Source organism: Centroberyx affinis, unplaced genomic scaffold (genome assembly GCF_046629955.1).
Source record: "Centroberyx affinis isolate AG114_WGS23_722 - 3 ecotype Tasmania unplaced genomic scaffold, CSIRO-AGI_Caff_v1 ptg001507l_1, whole genome shotgun sequence".
Classification (NCBI taxonomy): Eukaryota; Metazoa; Chordata; class Actinopteri; order Beryciformes; family Berycidae; genus Centroberyx; species Centroberyx affinis.
This window is the reverse complement of record NW_027279971.1, coordinates 15,001-37,608: the sequence shown is the minus strand read 5'-3', so window position 1 is coordinate 37,608 and position 22,608 is coordinate 15,001. Positions and strand designations below refer to the sequence as shown.

Sequence of the window (22,608 nt, the reverse complement as noted above, 5' to 3'; positions counted from 1 at the left end):
ATGCAACTGAGCAAATGAATGACCTCCAAACCCAGCCGGTTTTATGCATCTGTCGACCTTGAAATCTTTCAGTTTAGGAAGTTCTGTCAGCCAGTCTGCCCATTGCTGTTTGACCCTTTCTGGTAAGTCATCATCCCAGCCGATTTTCATCCTGCTCAAGTCTTGCATGATTATCTTTGCTGTTAACACCACGGGTGCCAGAACTCCGGGTCGTAGAGCGGGTCGTAGATTGAGCTAACGACAGAGAGCAGACCTCTTCTGGTGAAAGGACGATCCTTGATGGTGATCTTAAACTGGAAAGTGACTCTACGCACCAATGGACATCCAAGGCTCTCTCTATAGGTAGTTTGTCCTGTTCAAGATCCAGATTCTTCACCTACTTTGCCAGTTCACTATCTGGAATAGAGTCAAGGACTTTGCGGCCGTTGCTGACCCATTTCGTGAGGCGGAAACCGCCTTTGGCACAGATTGCTCTTAGATCCTGACACAGTGAAATTGCATTCTCCTCCGTGGCCACAGACTTGAGCACTGTGTCGGCTACAGCAGTCTCAAACTCTTTCCTATGGTCCTCAGCGCACTTTTGCAGCGCAAAAGTGGCTTAACTAGGCGAGGAAATAGCACCAAATATGTGCACCACCATTTTGTGCTCGACCAAATCTTGCTTCCAGTCACCACCAGGCCACCAGAGGAACCTGAAAAGGTCTGAATCTTCCTCAGGCACCCTGACCTGGTGGAACATGGCCTCTACATCTGCCATAACCGCCACAGGTTCTTGTCTGAATTGGATTATGACACCCACGAGACTGCTGGTCAGGTCAGAAGTTGTTCGTTCAAAGACGTGCCCTGATAGGACGCACCACAGTCGAACACGACCCTTAACTTCTGCTTCACAGGATGGTAAACCCCCTGGTGAGGTAAATACCATACCTTGCCATCGCTGCGTCCAAGCTCTTCGTCTGACACCTGCACTGCATAACCTTTACCAATGAGGTCCGCCATGAAAGCAGTGTACTCTTTGTGAAAGCTGGAGTTCCTGTTGAACTTCCTCCGTAAGCAAAGTGCTCGCTGTTGAGCTACCTTACGGTTATTTGGCATGTTGACCATCTGGTTCTTCAGGGGTAGGCATACACTATAATGCCTGTCCACAAGTTTAGCTGATTCCGAGACCATGTCCATGAATTGATGATCTTCTCTGGACATCTCAACTTGTTAATCTTTTCCTCTCTCAGGGAAATCCAGCTTAAACTGCTGCTGCCACAAGTCATTGAGATGTGCGATGGATATGCGGTTTGCTGTAACCTTGTATGTTTTCCCCTTTTGTTGGTTAACAACACTTTCCTTGAGCGGTCCATTTACAGTCCATCCTAGCCTGGTTTGTACAGCATAGGGTCCGTCATTAACACTGTTCACGACCTCCCATGGCTCCATGGCCTTGTATGCGTTGGATCCAATGAGCAGACCACCTTCTGCGTCGATTTCAGGAATGCATACATCCTTAAGGTAAGACCATCGTTTCAAGTCCTTTTGTCGTGGTATGTTCTCTCGACTTGCAGGAATTGTCTTTCTAGTGAAGACATCAAGAAGCTCAAGGAAGTAGTCCTCTGCCAGGCTGCTGACCTCCAAGCTGGACACCTCATAAGCACCAACAGGTTTCTCGTCACCCATGGTTCTCAGTAAAATACTGTTCTCCTTCCACTGACCTTCAGTTGATTCATTAATGTCTCTGTGCAGAAACAGTCCATGCTCCCTGGGTCGAGGAATGCGTACGTTTCCACCGTTTTACTTCCTTTTGTTGCTTTGACCTGGACAGGAACTATTGAGAGTATACACCCTTCACCGGCCCCAGTGACTCCACAAGTTTTATTTCCAGCACAGACCAATGCATTGGTGACTGAATGGCTATCAACATTATCAGCAGTTTTGTCTTCCTGATCCCCTGCATCATCTCGTCTTTTAATGTGCAGAAGTGTAGGATGCATCAAGGAACACACCTGGCAGCACAGCTTCTCTTTGCAGCCTTTGCTCATGTGGCCATGCTTCAAACAGCCGAAGCACAATCCCTTGCCTCGCAAAAAGTCAATTTTCTCTTTGTGTGGCTTGCTTCTCATCTTCCTACATGACTCTATGCCATGCTCTCCTTTACAAAGGATACATGGTTTCTTCAGAGCACTGTCAGACGTAATGTGCACCCTGTGCACACTTGGCTCAGTGTCTTTCATGGTGTCTTTAACCTTACAGTCAAGTTGCAGAGCACTTGTGGTGAACGTTTTCTTGCTTCCACTTTTCTTCTGTGCCTTGAGATCTGCATACATTTTCATAGATGGTTTAGATGGTGTGCTATCCTTTGTCACCGAAAATTGGATGCATGCCAATTTTGGCTTGTTTATGGATGAAGAATAACAAGAATCAACAAGGTCTTTGAAGTTTACTTTCGTGTCCTGTTGTTCCTGGATATTGCATGCCTCTGTCCTCCGTTTTTCTCTCAACTTATATGGAAGTTTTGTGACTATGGCTCTCATATTGGCAGCGTTCATTTTCTCCAGGTAACTGACATCTGTCATGGCGTTACAGCATCCAGTGAGAAAGAGTGAGTAGGGTGTTTAAAGCTTCTCCATCTTCAGGTTTGATAGGAGCCCAGTTCAGGGCTTTATCCATGTAGGCCACAGCAATTTTGTGTTCATTTCCGAAACATTCTTTTAGTAGCTGCTTGGCTTTGTTGTATCCTCTCTGGGGAGACATGTGGAGGCAGCTTCTGATTAGTTCTCTAGGTTGTCCACTTGTAAATTGTTCCATGAAGTAGAGATGATCTTTGGGATTATCAGTGTGGTCCTCTACTCCATGCTCAAAGGCCTGTATGAACAGATGGTAGGCAAGAGGATCTCCTTTGAAAGTAGGAATGTCCAATGGCGGTAACGTAGACCCTCTGTGTTGCTTCATCATTAACTCAGTAATATTGGTTTATTGTTTATTGTTTATTTGGATCCCCATTAGTTTTTACCAAGGTAACAGCTACTCTTCCTGGGGTCCACGTTAAGAACGTAAATGTATAGCTACACATGCTTTCACATACATTCATACATTAATACAATTACAGCAATAATCTGGTCCACCCCACCCCACCCCACCCCACCCCAATTAAAACAGTATAAACATTACAAAAAACAAATACAATTTCAACAAAACCACGTGAAACTCTCTCTCTATAGGCTACATCTCTCTCTATATGTATACATATATATGCATACACACACACACACACACACACACATGTACACATACTATATAACAAGCAGCATCTATGATCATGTTTACCAAATACTTTGAGCTACCAATTTAACAGATTTGACAAATTGACAAGTTTTTTTTATTTTTTTATTATTTGCCTGTACCCATGAATAACCTCTTTTGTTGCTTTTTAAAACTGTCTTTACTTGTTGCTTGAGTAATAAAGTAAACTAATTCCAATGAGAGGCAAACTATTCCAATGAGAGATGGCTCTATACATAACATTTTTTTTCACTGCATTGGTTCTAGGTTGAGGAATTGTAACATGACCCCCCCCTCACTTGTCCTTTTTCATGGTCATGTCTGTTCTTAGAAAATGTTATTTTTGAGTACAGGCAGTAGGGTTGTTTTAAAACACACATATTTCTGAATAAGATTAGGAGACTGCATATTAATCTGTCTTCCACTTTTAGCCAGGCAAGATCAGCATGCATTTGGTCTATACTTTCTCTTATGGTTTGTTGCTGCATAACACTGCATAATGTCTCCACAACATCATCATTCCTAGTAGTATTTCTAATTGGCTGCCTTGAATGATTAGAGTTACATGATTGTGGCTGGGGAGGTTGGAATGGATCATCTTCTATATGGCTGCGTCGCTCATGCCTTTCTCCTGATGCTAAACGTCCTATTTCCAAATCCATCTCATGAGTTGGATTCACTGGTGACATGCGCCCAGTCTCAAAGTTATCCAAAATTTGAAATTTGACATCTGAAGTGGGAATAGCAGTTTTTAACTCCAACTCCTCTTTTTTCGCCTTTAATTCAGCTTCCTGTCGTTCCAGATCTTGTTTCTGTTTCAATGCAGCAGCCTTTGCGAGCAATGCAGCTCTTCCCACTTCAGCCTGAAGGCGGACAGATGAAGCGGTGGATGACACAGAACTCCCAGTTTCAGATTCACGTTTTCTACTCTTTCTACTGGTAGCAGATAATATTGTGGATACACTATCTGTAGGCTTCACCTCTTCATCACATAGCTTTGATTGCTTTACACGTTCCTCAACCGTCTCCATCCATCTTTCAGCTTTAGCAATGAACATGTTAAACTCACTTGCTTTAGGTTCATACCAACAAAGCTGATCCTCTGTAAGTTCCTCTTCAGACATGAACTGTTGTATGACATAGTTACGCTCCAAATTCTCTGACAAACTCTTGGTAATCAACTCTCAACTTTTGTTTTACAGTGCTTACATTAGCATCATCATCCATGAGGTGCTCAATCTCATTAGTCTTGCCGGTTAGCTGAGCTAGCTTACTCCTCCTTAACTGTATAAGCTTATTCCTTTTTTCCTCTATAGCTTTATCTGTCATTTTTACTTGTCTCTTTTTGGTGGATGACTGTTCCCCCTGTTCTTGCATCGTAGCGTTTCAATCGGGCTCTATATTGCTTCACAGTATTGCATGTAGTACTGTTAATGCACTTAATCCACGTGAACTTGATTGACAGTCCTAGAGTCACGCTATCGAAGCTACCAAAGGAATTTTCCAGAATCACGGAGATATTGCAGCTAGCTTGTATGCGCACTTGGCAGCTTACCAGACTCCATCCATGAATAGGCTGGCTCCTCGTTTCAGCATTTTCCTTTTACAAAAAGTAATCCATCCAATCCTTATTCCATGAAAGCTTCTTTTTCCGTGAGGAGTAAGTTTTCCGACTAATATACAATCCAATACTGGCATGAGAGTGCGAACCTTAAGTCGACACGTGTTTCTTCTCTAACTAAATTAACTCACACTGATTCCTCTTCTGAATGAAAGCAAATGTGGGTTTATTGATCCACATTGTCTATACAAAGTAAACTTGCTCAAAAATAAGAAATCTAATAGATAAATACAGCCTGGTATCCATATATATCCGCGATCTATTCCTGTGCCTGTCTATCCACGGCAAATATGCCGGTCCCATCTTAAAGAGACATGAACATATTTCTCTCAATGAGTTTACTACTAATAACACACATGCATAAAATGTAAATAGTTAACACTACTAATTACTCTAATTGTACAGATTAATGTGCATTATACATAAAATATAGTAATTATAAACAAATATAAAGAAATATAAATATGTAAATACTGTGTGACTAAAATATGAATTTGGCTCCTACAATGTCCTTTCACCTCTGTAGCAGAACCAGGTCTCCGCAGCTCAAAATGGACCCTTGAGTAGCAGGAACAAAAATGACCCTTCACCTTTAAAGCTACAAAAGTGTCACCTTGAGGCTGACCAAGACTGAGGGGGTTCTCCTCCACCAATCAGACAACTCTTCTGAAATGTACAAGTTTTATCTACAAGCCACATCAGACTGCAGACCAGGATCTCCCTCACACACACAGACTCACACAAATTAAAATAAGAAGATTTCTTTTTATCTGGACCAGAAGACTGAGTTGTATTGAATTGATGTTGGACAATTAGTCACATTAGATAATTAAATACATTTTGTATCATGTTACCAAAAGGATCAGGAATTGCTTTCTCCCTTCTCTTTTTAGTTGGATAGAGCCAACTAAAAAGAGGATAGCACCATAAAATTTGTAAATCCATAAATTCTTTTCATTCTTGGTTTAGTCTTGTTCTCCACTTTGTATTTCTTAATGTATCCAATGAGTTCTTAGAATAGTGTGAATTATATACTAAATTGGTTAATCGTATATGCTTAAGTGTTTTAATTATCCTCCCAATAGTTGGACCCAGTTATTCCCTGCTACTGCTACCTAAGGTCTGATTATATTTACCCATTCTTGGCCCCACATCAATAATTATGTTCTATTTCATTGTTTCCCTATATTAACCACCAAAGTTACCATGTATTTGTGATTTAAATGTTAAGATTATAAAGTATGTATCTAGGCTATTCTGCTAAAACAACTCAGTTCACAGCAAAGATTGAACAGTGAAAGTTTTATTGTCTAATCATGTTTCATGTAATGGTTTTATGCAATCTCAAATATCAAAGTTTTATGCAAAAGTGTTTGTTTACAGGTTTCATAATGTTCACCGGTTGACAACAGTAATTGGCTGAGTATGTAAAATCCAAACGCGTTATTCTAAATCTTTATCATTACATAGGCTTGTTACTAAAGTAGTTGAGAGAGGTATCCTCATGTGTCTCTCTGTCTTACCACGGGCGTTGGCTGTCTCCAGAACAAAGAAATGTAGGCGGATTTCGGAAAAACTATAAAAGTCTGAGTTCTTTGTCACCTTGTGCGCTTCGTGCCCCGAGCTTCATACTGGAAGCTACGATGCCGATCCAAACTTAGAGAACTAAGTGCTTCACGCCCCGACTATACTATACTACGTATACTACTAAGTTGAGCCTCGCTTTTATCATCACCAGAACCGCAAAGACTGTTGTTTGTTATTTTAAAGTTCAGTTTATTAGTAAAAGTTAGAGAAGCCAGAAGCTCCAGTCAACTCTCTCAGCTGACCACCGACCAGCCTGCCGAAGCCTCCTGCTTCATCCTGCCTGGAGTCCGGTCGACAGCGGAAAGCCAGTTGCTAGGACATCCACCTGAAAGAGCATCTTTTTCCAAAGATCTGCTCCAACTCCATTGTTTGTTGTTGCCAGGCCACCCGACTATTGCCGAGCTTACCAGACTCGCTGATCTTCAGGAAACCAGCTTCGACACGGTCAAAACCTCCTGATGGACCCGGCAAGTAGGCTGAAACATTTTCCATGTCTGTCTGCTGAGAGTTGATGCAAAAGCTTTACTAAAATGATCACCTAGTTCAATCAGGAAAGTTCAACACGGTCTCACGGCAGTTCTTGAATAGTCACGAAAATGTAATCTATTGATTCGTGTACATGGACACGATTTTGCAATTTTTTCATGAAAAAACATGCCTCCACCATGACCTGAATTATGTTTCTCCACCAAGAATTTGAAAACGTAAGTTTTGGCAAATAAAACAACTTGTGTTATGGTTATGGTTAGGCAACTAAAACAACTTGGTTAAGGTTAGAGAAATGGTTTGGTCATGGTTAAATAAGAAAAACGTTTGTTAAAAATTTAAATGTGGCTTAAGGTTGAAATGTACTTTGAACACACTGGGAATCAAACCCCGGTTGTCGGCATCGAAGGCAAACGTATTCGCCCATCTACCACCCTGACCACAACACCCTGACTGGCCACCATTTTATTTCAGTGTCACACTACTTTCTGAGTCCCGACTGATAGAAAAACAAGACTAGGTCAAAACCTAGTATATGGCTGGACCGTGTATGAGTGTGTCACGTGCCACGGCCGACCAATGGTGTAACAAACTCCGCTGTAGACTGCTAATACAGAATAATCCATACTGATCGTTCCAGCGCGTCCCGTCTCTATCTCCACCGCTGTCGTGTCCACCGCGCCCATGGCCCGCATCGATCCTGTCGATCCAAGCGCCAGGCGCTCTGTTACCCGTCGGTGCCGAAAACGCTGTTCGCCGGACACCGGGGGCGCATCGTCGCCGGGACCCCGGCTGAAATCTCGGCCGGATCATCGGGAACAAATCGGCGCCCAGCTAGCGCCACTGGCCGGAACCGTGGCCCCGGGAAACTTCGGGAAGGTCGGCAATAAGCCCTCGGCGTGATGAAACCTCCATGCTTGTTTGTGTCTCTCTCAGAACAGAGGGGCTTCAGGTGGACTGAGCTCGTGCATATGCATCGACATAAACGGTGATATGATATAATTGTATAGATTCTACTTTAGCTTCAGTTTACATGCATGATATTGGTCAGCCTGCTTACTGTGTGGGAGAAACGGGCTCCTGATCTCAGCGGAGAAACTAGACGGCGGAGAAAACGAAACTGAAATTTCTGGCTCTGTGATCCTATGATGTGCCACGTGCCACGGCCGACCAATGGTGTAACTTCATCACTCAGTCAGTCAGTCAGTCAGTCAGTGACAGACATTCGCGTTTGTAGGGCTGGCCCCGCTGTTGCGGTCCAGCCAAAAAATGTGCTGCGGGCACAAAAGATACTTCCAACTGAAATACATTAGTTTAAAAGTCATGCTGAGTATCACGAAAAAAAATGGAAAAATTGTGTCCATGTACACAAATCAATAGATAAAATCTTGTGACTATTTCATGAACTGCCGTGAGACCGGGTTGGAAAGTTAGTATAGTCTGATTGATCCCTTAGAGCGACCCGCCTCGTTTCTCCGGTTTAACAATCTAAATTGACATAACACTATTTACTGTTGCCAATAATTATCCCTAATTCTCATTTCATTTTCATCCCAATATTACTTTCCTTCTCAGTCTATTTTCATTTCACTCTCATTTTGTTTTATTTCATTCTCATTTCATTATTCAACCTATAGTTTAGTGTTTTATTCTGGTTTATCATCTGTCCATTTATCACACATTTCACCCATTTCATGTATTACATGGTTAGTTGTTTGTTTGTCTAGTAGGTAGGTAATAAATGTATTCATTCACTATAAAGTTGGTTGTTCTGTATTTCCTTCTCTGCAGAGAAAAGTACTCCCTGAACTGAAAAGATCTCATGATCTTCAGATTGATGACTATTACTACTGATTAGTATAGCCAAGTAAAGGTCTGTTTTTCCTTCATCCTTCATCCTTCATTGATATCTGATCAAAGTTTCATATTTCCATACCTTTACTAAATTCTAAATTTGATATTTTCAACTCTACACGCTACACATGTTACAAAGTCCTGGTCTATTAAATGCATCTGGGCTCTAAGCTCTTCATTAAATTTTAACGTTACAAATTACAGACATGGCAAATGCATTAAACTGACTAGACTGCATTAAAATCACCAGTGATCGCCACATTTCTTACAAATCGCTTGACGTTTCCTGGTGATATTAGTTGTGTATGAATAGGGCGTGAGAACTGATAAATTCACACAATGTAACATTTAACCCAGTTTAGTAATATTCCCAACCGCACTCAACAGATTTCCTGTATTTTCCTATACATAACTATACATTTCACTTTTCAATGTAAGAATCCATCATTTTTAAAGCTTTTTGATACATTTTGTTGATTTAAAATGTATATGGACACCACAAACAGGTACGGTACTGAGAGGTGTTGTTGTTTGAGTAACGTTTTATTAAATGGATAGGCTCCATTAAACATTTAATCATGATCTTGTGCTTGTATTAATACAAGTAACAATTACATTATTATCTGTGTAAAAGTATAGATACATATTTCTAGACTCATCTCAGCATTTGGGCTGGATAGCAGGACAGTGCAGATGGAGTTTAGATGGACTGAAGGTGAAGGTCCAATCAGGAGAATCAGGTTTTCTTTCATCAGGTCCTGGTCTGGAGGTTTCTGTCATCTTATTTCCCTCCAAACAAGTTTCCGGCGATATTGCCCAGATTGTCTGTCAAATTGAGACCTGAGAATGATGAAAATTAAAAGACGGGGAAAGAAGATACAGATAAGAGTAAGATGAATGGAGAGTACTGAGTGATAATACAGCAAATAATTAAAACAACTCAATGTAGATTGGAAACAACAATAAGCAAATAATAAATGGGGATAAAGATGCCGCATCTGCACTGATAGATTTACAAGTGGAGGCGGCTGTGAGTGTGCATCGCTAGTTATTCACATTATCAGCTGTCCAGATGGGGGAAAAAAATGTATAAAAATGTGTTCGGACGTGCAAATATGTATTATAAGGTAATCACATTATTATTTGTAGACTAAAGACACCATAAAGAAAGTACGTCAATCACAACACCTGTATTGTGTTATAAACTGTATTCAAACACAAAATAAATCAGAGGAGACAAAGTTTCTTAACCGATCTGTGACCAGCAGCAGTACATCAGCCATGTTTGTGGAAAAGGCTATAATGTAAATCACAGCTGGGCCAGGAGGACTGTCGATGTGAAAAAGCTTGTTGTGGTGTGGATGTTGATTCATTCAGTAATATAATTGATTAATATAATTAAATGAGTAATAATAATCTGGATTTGTTTCCAAATTTAGGTTACTGTGGCATTTACTGCGAAACCTAGTCTTGTCCTAGCCCTAGCCTCTTTCCAAGTCCTTTTGGCCCAAGTCCTTTTAGCCCTATCCCCTTTATCTCTAGCCATTTTAGCCCTAGCCTCTTTAGTCCTAGCTTCATTAGCCCTAGTATTTTTAGCCACAGCCCCTTTACCCCTCGCTCCTTGAACCCTAGTATCCTAACCTCTTTATCCCCAGTCTGTGCTCCAAAGCCCTCTGAGTTGTACCTGAGCGCCCTCCATACGTACCTCCTCCATCTCCTCCACCACTTTCCGCTCCGCTTGCTCCAGTTCCTCCTCCACCTCCTCCTCCACTGCTTGACTCCTGATTTTCAGTGACGGGACCTGCTCCTTTCTTCTCCTCCCCCTCTTTCTTGTCATCTCCTCCTCCCAGGACTTCCTTCACCTTTTCCTTGGCGAAGACAGCTGCAGAGCAACCAGGTCAAAGGTCAGAGGTTAGCACAGCATCAGACGAAATACACACCGTGAGCTACAGGCCTCGACTAACAGTGTTTCCAAATGATCACTCATTGAAATTGAGTACCAGAAGTATAGACAATCACAGAAGAGTTTGAAAGTCAATGTAGTCATCATTTTCCCAGATGGACCAATTACCTAACCTGACGCGCCAGATGGTTTGTTACACAGAACCATCTGGAAAGTCGTTCTTGGAAACTGTTTGGAAAAAGGCAGGCACTTTCAGAAAATACTTGACAGGTGATTGGATGAACCATCTGTCTATCACGGTCCATCAAGGGCTAACTTCAACCAATCAGATCAGCGAACCATATGACGTAGTAGGACAGCGCCGAAGAGGAAAGACAACAACAAACTGTGTAGTTAGCATGTTGGTAGACAATTCTTGCTGTCTTTGTAAGGAAAATTTGCGCATAAAGGGCACTCTTACTCTCCAGTTCAGAAATAACTGATGTTATAGCAGCATCTACGCTAGCCTCTTTAGGAGCCGCCATTGTTGTGAACGAACAGTCGCTTCTTGCTGTCGTCACACCTAAGCCACGCCCCCAGCTGCCCTCATAGGACGCTGATTGGTCCGAACCACTGTGGTTCGGCCACAAACGCATAACTTGAAGCCTGGCAAGATGGATTCTCGCGTGATCATGATCTCGCGAATCCAGCTGCCTCGCAAGGTAACCAATTACCTTGCGAGGCAAACCAAATTACCAAATTGTACTGGTTTTCACCACAATTAAAATAATAATTATAGTATTATACTTGTTTTCAGCACTTACATAGACGTTTATCATGTTCTGTCCCGCTCATTATTACCTAACCCAATCAAAAAACATAAACAATGCACCACACATCTGAATTCATCAGTGATTTGTCTGATTTTTGGAGACAAAACATCATTTTTCATTTGCTGAGGCACTGTCCATGGTGTGACAAAAAAAACATCTTCACAGTTTGAGATGAAGAACAGAACATCTTTACTGTTTGAGATGAAGAACAGAACATCTTTACAGAACAGAGAACTAGTGCACTGCACGGGCATTAGGTTTACATATAAACCTAATGTGTTTGATCAATTTCAAATAGCCTAGTAAATACAAAACACTTCCAAAGCATTACCAGTATTAAATGTGTCAGTTCTGGCCAAGGGCAAAGTAGGCTACCACAAAGATTGGAATGGATGACACCGGTTGCGTTTCTGTTCTGTCCGTTTGTGTCGGAAGGGTCAGATCGGATACACAGCCATTAACTTCGCGCGCCAGATAGACTGTGTGTGTATGTGATAGGCTAAAACGTTTTTCTATCTTAACTTTGTTTGATAATCAATTTTGATTTATTTTCTTAAATTGGTAGTTTCTTAGAAAAATGATTCTAAATTTATCTCTTGGATTGTATGCTTGTATGCATCTGTACTTACCAACGGCATTCAATCACTGCCTTTTCCTCTCCAGCGTGGGGCATGTCAGGGATGCCCACTTTCACCCCTGCTGTTTAATATAGCTATCGAGCCTCTACCCATCTGGCTTCGCAGCCATGATAGGGTTGAGGTCATCACTCATTACGGCCTGGTCCATAAACGCTCCCTTTACGCGGACGACCTTCTCTTATACATTTCCAACCCCATATACTCCCTTCCCCGATATTGTCAATTTTGGATCAATTTGGTCATTTATCATTTTACAAATTAAATCTCCAAAGACTGGACTGGACTGAAGAACAGAGAACATCTTTACTGTTTGAGATGGACTGAAGAACAGAGAACATCTTTACAGTTTGAACAACAGAGAACATCTTTACAGTTTGAGATGGACTGAAGAACAGAGAACATCTTTACTGTTTGAGATGGACTGAAGAACAGAGAACATCTTTACAGTTTGAGATGGACTGAAGAACAGAGAACATCTTTACAGTTTGAGATGGACTGAAGAACAGAGAACATCTTTACTGTTTGAGATGGACTGAAGAACAGAGAACATCTTTACAGTTTGAGATGGATTGAAGAACAGAGAACATTTTTACTGCCCAGCAAAGACTGTTTTTCCTAAGACAGCTCAAAAAATTCAAAGTAAAACAAAACCTCCTCCTTCAGTTTTACACAGCCATCATTGAGAGCATACTCACCTCATCCATAACAGTCTGGTATGGCAGCTCGGACAGTCACACACACAAAAAACTGCACCACATAGTCAATAAATCTTCCAAGATTATTGGCACCTCCCTCCCATCAGTTGAATCACTATTTCACAAATGCACAATCAAAAGAGCAAAAAAAAGAATCTCTGACCCCCCTCACCCTGCTGAAAACTTTTTCCAACTGATGCCCTCTAGGAGGCACTATAGGTCCCTGCCCACCAAATCATCCCGTTTTAAAAACATTTTTTTCCCCACTGCAATAAGGACTCTGAACGCTTCTCACTAACTCTGACAAATGGACCTGCTTTAAAACTCTTGTGTAAATCTTGTAAATATTGTCTGTGATTTCTGTCTTGTGGTAATTTGTGTATATTGTATGTTGTGCCAGTCATGTTGATGATGATGCTGATGCATGATGCTGATATCTGTCTATGTTGATGTTTGATGTTATTGACACTGTTGAACTGAAAAAGAGATAATTTCCAGGGATCGATTATCAATTATTTTGGGCTTCTCTTAATTTAATTCCTGTTTCACACTGTTCCATTGCCCTTTTTAAAATTCTGCTTTTATTTTGACTGTCAAAGGCACTTTGTAAACTCTTGTTTTGTTTTTAAAGGTGCTATATAAATAAGGTTATTATAATTAAAGTTATTATTATTATTGTTATTATTAACTTCCAGTGTCCCCAGGTTCCCCTGGTGTGCCAGTGTCCCCAGGTTCCCCTGGTGTGTTTAGGTTGTTCATTTTGCCTTGTATGGCTTTAGCAGTGCAGTCCTGCCACAGTGCTAGGTGTCATTCCAGACCAGCATTTCTGACGTGTTTCCACGTTGGAACAAACCACTGTAAGGCAGAAAGACTCGAACCCTGAGCAGCAGGGAAGAGACAGGACAGGGACGAGTTTTGAATAACATTCAAATCGACTCGTCTTCCTTGTCGACTTGTCGCTTCTGCTCAACAGAAAACAGACTCATCTCAGTTTCAAAGGATGTTGTCTGGCATCTAAACAGCCCTTTCACAGAAACCTAATCTGCACCATACAGCGCTTCGTTAGTGGTCGAGGCCAGTGGTTTCAACCTTTTTGGCTTGTGATCCCTTAAAACAAAGCAATACTTTACAATACAATTCCCAGGTGTAATAAGGCGACTGAGGTCTGTGGTGAAAACAGTCAGGTTGTGTTTGTAATCTAATTAACATCTCACTATTGGAAAGGTTTTGTCACCCTCCTGCCATCATTCAGTTAAAGCTGATGAGAGTTGATGGAGGGGAAGGACAGGATCGATTCACAACCTGTCGACTCATTCAGCACTGAGCAGCTGTAAGAGGAATGTCACCAGACAGGTAAACCTGCAGGCTGAGGCTGACTCATACTGACTATACTGCAATACTACTATTCTGCCTCAGACTTTAACAAAAAGAATACAAACAAAACTTTGTGCCAATATGAGAGTTTCCCATGTGACTCTGCTGGCAGCAGCAGGAAGGCAATGGAAAGAAAAACACAAAGACTCAGATCTCACTTTGTCCGGTCTCACAGACAGACTGCAACCTCAAGCTTCCCACAGAGAGCCGCACTGAACACTAAAACACTAAAACACTGAACACCAAAACACCAAAACACTGAACACCAAAACACTGAACACCAAAACACTGAACACCAAAACACTAAACAGTAAAGTTGACTCTCATGTTTTTACTTGTATAAATTATATATAGAAATTGATTAGTCATCAGAACAACGGTGTGCGTGAGTGGCAAACATTTATTCCATACTGGTTGTTGTTTTCCAACCTGTACTCACCCGCTGAATCACGACCGTATCCACCATGTCGGTCTTCCCACCCAGCATCCCCCCGAGGAAAGACATGGCTGCTGCTCTGTTCGGAGTGTGTGGAGAGTGATGTGTGTGTGTTGGGAGCGTTTAGAGAGTGATGTGTGTGTGTTGGGAGCGTATTTAGGGACGGTGGCGGTCAGTAACTCAGTCTTATAAAGGCTGGTGTCCTCGCCCCTTCAGTCAGCTCCCCGGGCTCAGCCTATTGGCCGGTGAGGAATCAGGTGTGGCTAAAGGGAGTCACCCGGGGCAACAAGAGAGGGAGGGGCAGACGGAGGGCAGGGTCGACCTGTTTCACAAGTTTGAAGCTCTGGTTTGCTGCAGGTGGTTCCAGGTGTAAGAATGAGAGGTGCAAGAATCCTGAATTTTCTGTTTCGCATGTAAACAGCCATTACCCAGTTTCCCCAGAGGTGTAATTACAGCTGAATTTAGTCTTATCTTGTTTCCAGCAGCCTGGTTTTACAGCAGAAATCCAAATAAACAAGTCGGTGGTTCGTTTTCTGTCTGAAGACTGACCGCAGCTTCTTCTGTTACCAGAATGAAAGGGCTTACTGTAGGCCAAGGTAGGTAACAGTAAGATAATAAGAATGAAGTGTGTGTGTGTGTGTGTGTGTGTGTGTGTGTGTGTGTGTGTGTGTGTGTGTGAGAACTTGAGATGGAACGATTGGCTCGCCGTTCTGTCTCCTCCCTCTGTAGGAATTCTAAAAAGGCTGCATGACTCAGAGATGGGGGACTCGTGTCACATGACTTGACTCGAGTCAGACTCGAGTTGCAAATTTGAGGACTTGAGACTTGCTTGACTAACATTGATAAAAGACTTGACTTGACTTTGACTTGGTATTCATGACTTGAGACTTGACTTAGACTTGAGACAGATGACTCCAAAGGACTTGACTTTTTTTTATTAAATATTTACTTGTTCATTTAGGAGGCTCGTTATTGATCGCCACAAAATGTCAAATATCAGTAAGATTTATAAGATGTAAGCAGGCTGCAACAGTTTTCGTTAATGTTGAAAATAAAACTCAACTTTTCATGACCACTGTCTTTTAACTGATTTAAATGTGGAAACTGGGGTAGATCATCAGAATTTCGTATGACTTGACTTGTGACTTGCTTGACCTGAGCAATGACTTGACTTGTCTTGCTTGACTTACAGCAGGGACTCGACTTGACTTGCTTGATACTCACCACAGTAACTTGGGACTTGCTTGGGACTTGAAGGTTAAGACTTGAGACTTGCACATGTGTGACTTACTCCCACCTCTGGCATGACTGTAATGACACACACACACACAGTAAACTGTCTTGTCTTTAGCCCTAGTCTCTACTCCAAAACATGAAGAGTTGTAGCTTGAGAAGAGTCAGCTCAGTTAACCTGAACAAACTGTTAGCTAGCTAACTATCCAGCAAACACACTGATGTTAATGTGAACATGCTAACGCTAGCTGCTACTAGCTACGTTAACTTTTGTGTAAATCACATTTGTGCTTATTAACTATATTTCTTTCTCTGCAGCTGCGTTGACCAAGTTTCCCCAGAGAAATCATTAAAGTTTCATGTAATTTACTGTAAAAACTAGTTACTCCAAAGAGCATTAACAGGCATTAACTGGTTTTATTTAGTATTTCTGTATATATGGGCATTGAGGGGGCTAAAATACTGGGCCAAGTGAAACCTTTAACTTCAATATTATTCAAAACATACAACTGGCAGCTTGGCTTTGTTAGCTAGCTAACTAGCCAGCAGGCTAATTTAGCAAAACAACTGAATATGTTAACATGCAGCTATAGCCACTAACGCTAGATAGTAACTAATAATATTAACATTAATCGTAATCACTATATTCATAGAGCACTTATCAAAAGAGTTACAACATGTTTTACAATTAATCCAATTCATAAAATGTAAGTAATAAATAAAAACAAGACTCAAAGTGCAAACCTGTGCCAGCGCAATAAGTCAAGTCAAGTCAAGTCAAATTCATTTATACAGCACATTTCATACACAGGGCAACACAATGTGCTTTACATAAAAGGACAACACAGTATGCATATGCAATATGCATACTGTGTTGCAGTGTTAGTGCAGTTACACAAGAATCAGTGCAGAATATGCCAATGTCAAAATATACAAAACACACACACAGACTCACACACACACACACACACACATACACATTAAGAACTTAGCCATAGATTGTTGTGAAAAGAAAGGTTTTTAACCTGGTTTTAAAGGTGTTCAGTGTGGGGGCCTCTCTCAGGTCCTCAGGCAGGGCGTTCCATCTACTTGGGGCATAAATACAAAAGGCAGCATCCCCTGCTTTGGAGTTAGTACGAGGGACGGTTAAAAGACCGCTGCCTGTGGACCTGAGAGTTCTTGCTGGTTTGTATCTAATTAGCATGTCTGTTATATACTGAGGTGCAAGGCCATTTAGAGCTTTGTAAACAAGTAGTAGAATTTTAAAATCGATTTTTGAATTAACTGTAGTCGCCGCACAGCTGATTTTGGGAGGCCGGTGAAAAGACCATTACAGTAGTCTAGTCTACTTGTTATAAATGCATGAATTAATTTCTCAGAGTCTGATTTTGATAGAAAGCCCCTCAGTTTTGAAATGTTTTTTAGATGGTAGAAGGCTGATCTTGTGAGTTGATTGATATGGCTCTTAAAATTTAGATCGCCGTCTATGATTACACCCAGATTTCTAGCTTCACTTTTGCTCTCCAGAGACAGAGAACTGAGATGAGCTGCAATTTTCTGTCTCTGAGCCTTTGCACCAAAGATGAGTATTTCTGTTTTGTCTTTGTTCAGTTGTAAAAAGTTCTGTGACATCCATAGATTAATATCATCAATACACTGAGTTAGGGAATGTATGGGATCTAGGTCCTCGTGGGATAGGGATATGTACAGTTGTGAATCATCTGCATAACTATGGTAGTTTATTTTGTGTTTCTGTATGACATGTGCGAGTGGGAGCATATAGAGATTAAACAGTAGTGGTCCAAGAATCGAACCTTGGGGTACTCCACACATAATACTCACTCTTTCCGAGGCAAAGTCACCAATGGACACAAAGAACTGACCACAGGTCCAGTAAAAGGAAGACGCTGCGTTGGCTAGCTTGAGGTTCAGCAGTCTAATATGTTTTTGTCCCTGAATGAAATGGAGGGAGGGACTCTGGACTCTGGACTCGGACACCACTGATTGGATTTTGACGAAAGTGTGACGAAACACATTTTTACAATTGCTCTGATTGGCCTAATGGGGGCGCTACAACGTTTGTTTACTTGTTTCTGATTGGCCCAAGGTGTGCTTGCATCATTTGTGGGGGACAAACTGTTTACTTGTTTTAAAATATTTTTTTACATTACATATTGTTAACTATCCTCTCAGCACAGTTCTTCTCTTTAGCTTGATGACCCAGCAGCTGCAGTCTGACTGCTCTGTAAAGTCGGACAGTCAGCAAACCCTAAGCTCCTCCATTCTCTCCACTGTCTCTATTTGTTCCTGATGACAGTTTGGAGGATAGAGTGTCATTACTGTTGAATATTTGATTGTTGAATACAGGTGTGCCTCAAGGGCAGGGGCAGGCTGAATAGGTGTGTGTGTGTTTCATTGTATTCGTCAGTATCATGCCAGCCACCAGGCTCCACCCAGCAGCAGTCTAACATGGCTCCATGCTGTGTTTGTTCTGTCTCCGCCTCCGGCCTGCTCAGCAGGAGCAGTCTGGTGAAATGAGCTTGATGTCTTAAAGCAGGGGTACTCAAATACAAATCTTAAAGGTCCACAAAGAAAATGTTTAATTAGACAAAGGTCCGTTTATTAAGGTCAGTAAAGCTTTTAACCAATTATAATTAAATTATTAAATTAATAATATAAAATTAAATATAAAATATATATAATATAATATAAAAATAAATTATATAAAATATATAAAATAAAATAAAATAAAACATAAAATTACATATAAAATTAAATTAAATAGAATCTACAAATCACCATTTCCCCAATATCCCCATCCCCCAAAACCGGTTCACACACCCAGCCACCAGAGGTGAATAAAACCATCCCAAGAATCAAATAAGTCCAGAACTATTTATTGTACATTGTGTCAAACACTGTTGCTTAATGGGAGAAGTGGCACCTTTGGTCTGCTGCCAAGACTTTGAACTTTGGCACAAAAGGTGTGATGACCAGGCAGAGACACTGATGCAAGTGTTCATTGGTGAGTCGGCTGCGGTGCTCGTTCTTCACCGTGTTCACTGTTGAGAATGCAGACTCACTGCAGGCTGGCCACCTTTGAACACGCCATTTTAGATTGATTCACGTTCCAAATCTAGGCTAGTAGCTAACAGCTGACGAAACGAGCTGCGCTGTCAACTTGATTCTACCGGTCTCTTGCAAAATAAAGTTTGAAAAAAAAAAGTGCGGCTCTACAGTATGACGTCGCGTCCGCGACCAAACCAAAGCAGAGTAGACGTCCTCACACAGACAGCGGAGCAGTCGGACATTCAGAGCGCTGCTTGCAGTGGAGAAAGCGGAGAATTTTGACTCGTTGCGTTGCGGCGAAGTCTCGCAGATAATACAAATAATACATATGAAAAGTATAATTTGCTCAGAGTCCGGAGACAGTTGTGGTTTGGTCCGGATCCGGACCGGAGTCCGGACTTTGAGGATGACGGTCTTAAAGGATAAGGCCGGTGTTTGTTAATGCATTTCTTACCATCAACAAATATGAAAATAACAAAATCAACAATGCGTTTGCTCTACTCCCGTTACTCTCTGACTTCCCACGTTCCGTTTTTAGCCGTCAACCCAGAAGTCATTGGCTCCAATTGTAAGATAAAAACCTTGAAATTCAGCTCACAAAGACGTAGTTTACATTTTAAAAATCGCTAACTGTTACCATGAAAAGTCAGGCTGTTGTAGTTGACTGACCTGAATTTTCCTCCTGACGCCCTCGGCTGTGTGGTTGGAAAAAGTAAACACGCTCTGTTCGGTGGAAGCATCAAACATCTCACTTGACTTACAGTAATTAAAAAAAATCCATTCAGTATTATTTACATGAATGACAAAATGAGTTACCGAACTACACTACCCAGAATGCTTTTAGCTAGCTGGAATGTTGCATCTCCTGAGTTTTTGGGAGTTTGGTCCATCGGTTTCGTTTCTTAACATCTGAGGAGACGACTGACACCGAAATCCTCTCTGTGTCTCTGGTAGATCCATCTGTCTGGACCACATGCTAACACTTTAGCCCACAGTATGTTAAGTAATCGTCGCTGATTAGCATTATCTAAAGTATGAAGATAAACCTTTTAGTAATCCAGAGTCGGTGTTGGTTTTTATTCTAGAAGAAGTACAGACAAAATAAATCTATATCCTGATGATTTTCATCTCGGGTTATTTGAAAATGTGTGCTAGGGCCTGTTTGTGTGTGTGTGCGTGTGTGTGTGTGTGTGTGTGTGTGTGTGCGTGTGTGTGTGTGTTTATAGTGTGTATCCTCTCTTTCCTCTCTTTGTTTAGTGAGTGCTTTGTATTTCCTGTTTAACCAAAAACTAAAACACAGGATAACATCATGAACAGACAGAGAGAGAGAGAAAGAGGTTTACAATATAAATGGTTACACTTTACAATAAGGGTACATTAATAATAATTTAATTCCCCCCTTAAGTCCTAATAAACCCTTAATTAACTAATGTGTCTGGTAATCATTTACTAATGGTGTTCATGTTAACTAAGGTATTAACTTATTCATTATTTAATAGTCATCTTTATAAACTATTAATTAATGTAACCTTATTGTAAAGTGTTACCGTATAAACTAATGTAACCTGAATCGACCCCAAACTTTAGATTTATGTTTTACATTTTCATTATTTATTTGACTCACTGATGCAACATGATCAGCTTCAGTTCCTACGTCAGCAACATTACAAGCAACCAACCGTTTTGTTATGCTAACAGGTTGCCATGGGGACTTTTATTTTGGAAGGGATGAATCATGATTCACCTGTAAATCGTGTGCGTGTCAGTGTGAGTGTGTGTGCGTGTGTGTGCGTGTCAGTGTGTGTGTGCGTGTGTGTGTGTGTCAGTGTGTGTGTGTGTGTGTGTGTGTGTGTCAGTGTGCCACTTCCTCCCTCCCTTCAGGGGAATCTCTCTGGGATGCAAATGGCCTCTTAGAGTCTGAGGTTTTAATAAGTCATGTGCATTTGTGTGTGTGTGTGTGTGTGTCTGTGTGTGTGTGTGTGTGTGTGTGTGTGTGTGTGTGTGTGTGTGACAGCAGATACAACATCTATAGAAACATACAGAAGCTTTATTCCCAGCCTTACTGATTATGGACAGTGTAAAGAAACCTGCTGACAATACAAACACTTCCCACTAGAGGGCAGTGTGTGTACGTGTGTGTGTGTGTGTGTGTGTGTGTGTGTGTACGTGTGTGTGTGTGTGTGTGTGTGTGTGTGTGTGTGTGTGTGTGTAAGCTACTTTGGCTTGTAATAAATAGTATTGACTGGTGAAATTCTGAATCCATGAGCCGCTGATGGAAAAGTTCAGCTGATGGAGTGAGTTTTCAATCTGAAAATATATAGGAAGGAAAAAGGAGATGAGACGTGGATATATGCATGTAGCGTGAGTGTGTGTGTGTGTGTGTGTGTGTGTGTGTGTGTGTGTGTGTGTGAGCAGAGGGCAGAGCAGTGGAGTGTGTGGTGTACTAGCGAAGGTGTAAATAAATGAGAGAGAGAATGGCAGAGTGACCCAGTTTTCTGTGGCAGTCATCATGCATCTGTCCTGTGTTGGTCCTGCACACTGCTCGCTCTATTCAGTAGATTGTTGTGTTTTTGTTTTGTTTTTGTTGTGAGTTTGATGTGAGAAAATGTTTCAGGATGTAAAACCTCAGCGGTAAACGTCAGGTTCTGGTGTCAGTCCCTCAGGACCAAAGAGCCAGGGCTTCTTTCTAGAGCCGCCATTTTGCACCGAGAGACGTTTTGGGTTTTGAGGTCATTTTGAGGTCCTTCTCATGTTCAAATTGGCCGTCCTATCACACATGACATCATATCCTTTTTCATCACAAAGAGCAAAATATAACTGGCGATCACTACCTAAGATCTCACCTTTTCTCCTAGACATGAATTCTCTACTTAAATCACTCAGTTTATTAAACAACAAAAAAAGTAATAAGCTATTGAAACATTTAATTATGGAACTTTTTTCCCTGAAACCTCTGACTAAAGATATGTTTATATTTGTGTATATATGTACTTCTGTTTTTATTTTTATGCAATTCTTTGAAGTGTTTTAAATTTTCCCTCTATGTTCCTCATATACATTTGTGTCCTTAAATTTGATCTGTATGTGCTGCTGTTGTTTACCTGAATGTTTGTATATTATTCCTTTGTTAATTAAAACAAAAAAAACAAAATATAACTGGCTGGGTGAAATCAGATGTGCCAAAGCCTTTATTTGGTCGAACTAAATCAGCAGATTTCAGAAAAAAGGTTTTTCTCTGAGAAAAACTAAACGATTCTTCTGGAGACAAAATCCATCTTCAGCTCAACAAGCCGCTCCGAAACTCAGTTCAGCAGCACTTTGACTGTTTCTCAGACAGCTGCATGTTACATGTTACATGTTACATGTTACATGTTACATGTTACACGCTCAGAGGTGGTAGAAGAACACAAATTCCCTACTCAAGTAAAAGTACAAATACTCGTCTAAAAATATACTCTGGTAGAAGTTGAAGTGCCGTTTCAAATCCTTTACTTAAGTCAAAGTATAAAAGCACATGGTCTTAAATTTACTTAAAGTATAAAAGTAAAAGTCGTCTCTAAAAAAGTCATTTCTAATGTTCTAAACCGGTTTTCTGTTGAGCGTTCCTCTGAATCCCAGATGAGAAAGAGTCTG

General features: G+C 41.1%; 1 long non-coding RNA gene across 1 annotated transcript; it reads right to left on the bottom strand.

Moving 5' to 3' along the window:
* Nucleotides 1–9,339: 9,339 nt before the first annotated feature.
* Nucleotides 9,340–12,636, bottom strand: LOC139650540 (uncharacterized). The gene is made up of 2 exons (XR_011695647.1): nt 10,521–12,636; nt 9,340–9,655 (listed from the first exon to the last, which is right to left on the bottom strand). It is a non-coding gene; the product is annotated as an uncharacterized lncRNA (long non-coding RNA).
* Between the last annotated feature and the right edge of the window lie 9,972 nt (nt 12,637–22,608).